This window comes from Populus alba, chromosome 4, assembly GCF_005239225.2.
Source record: "Populus alba chromosome 4, ASM523922v2, whole genome shotgun sequence".
Classification (NCBI taxonomy): Eukaryota; Viridiplantae; Streptophyta; class Magnoliopsida; order Malpighiales; family Salicaceae; genus Populus; species Populus alba.
The window spans coordinates 14,341,886-14,346,659 of record NC_133287.1 but is presented as its reverse complement, the minus strand read 5'-3'; positions in this window follow the sequence as shown (position 1 = coordinate 14,346,659).

Sequence of the window (4,774 nt, the reverse complement as noted above, 5' to 3'; positions counted from 1 at the left end):
TACCACATCACCACTACTACTCTACCACCACGAATTTCACCATCACCACCACTCCACCACCATTATTATAACCTTTACTATTAACACAACTATAATCACCACAATCTCACCATCACAAACATATCATCATTATTTCATTGCTAATATATCTTAACGTTATAACTTACTAAAAATCATAAAATTTGTTTTATATATATGTACATATACACACACATACACTTACAAAAACATTTTATTTTTAAATATCATCTATCTGTAAAATATTTTATGCATAACAAACACTATCTTTATTTTAATAAATTATGTATCATTGTTGGGTATTTAAAAGAAAATAATTATTAGATTCTTCCTTTCTAATATTAATAACATTTCAAGAACAAACATTTATGTCATTTAAGAAATATTGTTATTAATATCATTTATGTATTGGCTCAAATAATAAATATAAGTTTGTTTTTGTTGATATTTCGAAGTCCATTTAAAAAAACCAATTAATGTGAAAAAGAATTTTTCATGAATGGTTTAGTCTAAATATAAATAGCCAGTCTAAAATTTGATATTAACATAAAACAATATCCTTGTAAAAAACAAGTATCATTATTTTCTTTCTTAAAAAGAAAATGAGACCGTTGTCTCTAGGATAGAACAAAATTCGAATTATATCTTCATACTTAGCAAAATGGGTGAAATTAATTCATAAAACCTAGCTAGATATACAAGATACCAAATCTTTGACAAGTGTTAAATATTAATTAACAAGTACATGAATAAGTTTATGGAAAATCTTGATAATATTTTAACTTGAATCTAGAAGAGAAAATTGACAACCTATGAATGCAAACCAATAACATGCAAATAAATTTTTAATAGTTGTTGTTGTTATTGTATTTGCATATGAAAAGTTTGTTTAGGGCTGGAAATGTAATTTTAGTTATTTTTTAAAGTATTTTTTTATTTAAAAATATATTAAAATAATGAATTTGAAGATGATATGTTAGAGTAAGTGTCACTAAAAAGTCAACCTCAATATTGCATCATCGGACGGAAGTTCAGAGTGTGTGTGACGGAAGTTCAGAGTGTGTGTGTGTATATTGGCAATATAGAAATTTAATTAGTGTTTTGTTTGCACACATTTTTTATTTGTTTTTATATTTTAAAAAAATAAATTTTTTTATTTTAAATTAATATTTTTAGTATTTTCAGATCATTTTAATATGAAAGTTAGCATAGATATTTTCAAAGTGGATTATTTGCCAATTGTGTATTTCTTGAGATCTCCCAAGTCTTCGTCTGATGATGTTGGTCGGATTGCTGAAGACATCCTCTATTTAGGATCTTGTTTTAAATGTTTTTTTTTATTATTATTATTATTTCAATATTCAGCCACATGTTCTAATTAGGTGGCTCATGTTTTAAGCAACAGGGCAACCGAACTTCGATGAAGAACAAATTTGGGATGAGCAATGTCCATCTTGTGCTGATCTTCTCTCGGCATCTAGCTTATTATTTTATTGTAATCAATGAATTGCTTTTGAGTTGCATACAGAGAGAGGGAGATAAATTTGACTTGGTGGGTTAGAGCGCGCATATATATATATATATATATAATATATATATATATATAATATATATATATTATATATATATATATATATATGAATTTAATTAGTGTTTTGTTTGCAAACATTCTTCATTTGTTTTTATATTTTAAAAATATTTAAAAAAAAATTAATTTTTTTTACTTTAAATTAATATTTTTAGTGTTTTCAGACCATTTTAATATGTGCTAATATAAAAAATAATTATAAAAAAATATAAAAAAATATTATTTTAATATATTTCTAAGTAAAAAACACTTTGAAAATCAATCGTTATCATACTCCTAAACACCCTCAAATCCATCTTGTCATCCATGCAACAAAAACTTATCTTAATCCTTAAACATCTATTATTTGTTGGACCAAAGGTTTTTAATACCTATCAATTAATTATTATTTTTATGATAATAACAATTAGTAAATTTAATATGTAGATTAAAGGTTTTATTGTTATAAAAATATTTCCATATTAATTTCAAGCAATATGAATTTTTTAGATGCAAATATAACATGAAGATAACTAAACTTATATTAATGTAATCAAAGTCTTAATAGAATTTAATTTAGCATGAAAAAAAATAAATTTATTCAAAATTGTTTTTCATTGTCAAAATTTATCATTCAAAATATTTTTACTACTAAAACTTATACATGGCAAAAAGCACTTTATAATTTTTTTTTTTTTATCAAATACTTTGATATAATCACTCAATTCCTTTTAAATGAAGAGCATAAACTTTATCACATGTGCTCTTGCACCTTTAATCAATAAATAACTTTGTATTTATTTTTTACTAAAATACTTTATCATGTAAGCTCTTTTACTTTTTAACCAATTTTAATTAAAATTATAAACTTGTAATTTTTGGATGAGTTGTACTTGATTTTTTAATACATGAGCTACCTTGTCTCAAATGATTAACTTATTTTATACTTGAGCTCTTACACCAACTATTTTTCACTAAAAAATGGTGATATAGTCATTTTTAATAACAGCAAGAACACTCCAAAAAGTTTAAAATATTTCACTTCTTTTTGCTTATTTGAGTAACGACCATGTGTGATTTTTTTTCACCTATAAATACTGCTTTGTATTTTCATTCTGGCTCTTAAGTGCTTGTTTAGAAGTATGGTTGCGGTTGCTTTTTAAGGTATTTTTCATGCCGAAATATATTAAAATAATATATATTTTTTTATTTTTAAAATCATCGTATTAAAATGATTTAAAACATAAAAAAAAAAATTAGAAGAAACGGTGCCAAATTGTCACTTCAAAAAGGAAAATAATTTTTTATATTTTTATAGATTTTTGCTATAGTTCCTTCTTTAACGAGCTTGGGATTGGCTATTGTGGTTCCTCCATCCCTTCGAGGGGATTCTGGGCGTGCTTAAGTGACAATTTATTGTTCCTGGGGAATCAATAAGTATCCCTTTCTTTAATAAGGGCAAGCATTCGTCATAGAAAGCAATAACAAGAGAAGGAGTTACCTTTCACCTTTATGCCTTGTTTGTTTTCAGGAATTCAGGAATTCATTTTCCTCACTTTCTTATTTTTGGTAAAAATAAGGAAAGTTGGTCTTAGGAAACTGAATTTCAGTTAAAGAAAAGAGTAATGCTTTGCCGCAGGAAAGTGTTTTCCTTTTCCTATCCCAACAAAAATGCTTTCCTTTGTTTACCAAAAAAACATGTGATGTCTCCTTCTCTTGTGACAAGCAAAACAAGGATCTTGTCACCAATCACAGGACCATGTGCATCTCATCCACACACTCTATCTCTTGAAGTCTTACAACCTTTTTCTTATTGGTATTTCATTTTCCTTGTTTTTTCATTTTTTTTTTTTAATTTTCTAGTGCTTTGTGATTTCCTAGTGCTTTGGTAATAACAAATAGAATAGTGAAAATTTTATTCACATAAGAGGATAAATGAATATGAGGGAGACGAGAATATAAAATATAAAATGAAAATAAGATTTTTTTTTAAAAAATAATATATAGTTATATTTTATAAAATAAGCTATATATGAATATAGGATATAATAAAAAAAAATTCATCATTATACTTTTTAGATTTATTATTTTATTGTAAGTGATTAAATATTTATATTAAATATTTTTCATATATTAGATAAATTTGAAAAAAAATTAATTCATTAATAAATTATTTTTCAGTTCATTATCCATGACATAACCAAATACTGGAAAGTGTTTTCAAGTTTATTTTTCATAACACTACTAAACATCGGAAAATAATTCACTTTCCAAAGAGAACCACTTTACAAAAAGAAAACTTTTCTAGCAAACAAACGAGGCCTTAGTAAGGGGCAATGTGATCTATGCTAATAAGTGTCAATTTTCTTCTTCACTGCTTTCCTGCCGAAAAGGATTAATTTTTCTTCCCATGAATTCCATTAGCATTCTAAGCTTTCAACTCATTCTTAAGCCAAATTTCATATTCAAATTTCAAGCTATAAAGAAGAAGGTTTTTTGTACCAAGTTGGGATCAATAGCATTGTGAACAGTAAAAATTATTTTCACGGATGGAGAATACCTTACTCAACTGACTCATTACTTATTATCTAAAAAAAAAAAACCCATAAAGTTCATTATTTTTATAATTCTTTCAAAGTCTTAAACTTTCTTTCTATAAAATCATTGTTTCACATTCTTGAGCTACATTACTTTTATAATAACTTGAGCTCAATTTTATAAGGTGTCAAATTTTTTATGAAAGACATATCTATTATAAAAATATAAACGATACTTAAACCACTTAAAATAATATTAGTTATGAGTTATTAAAAGGTTTAATCTTTAATCATTGAAAAAGATTGTGAGAAAAAGGTTTTATAGGATTTTTTTTTTGTTAAAAAGGGGTTGAAATCTAGGATTTTAGAACTCAAAATCTTTAATCTTGATTTATACCCATTGTGTACTAGTATGGATAACACATCATTTGCTGTTTATTGAAAATAAAACTTATCTAGGATCTAAAGCCCAAATATATGGGCTTGGTTGCAAGTTAGCACTATTGCATTACATCCTAGACATGAATACCTTTTTATGCCCAAGCTTATTTTTTAGGCCCTATATATATAAGTGTTTTACTTTATAAGTGAAATATATTTTTCTTGTTTTTCTCTTTATAAATCATAATAAATTTTTATTTGAATAACCATG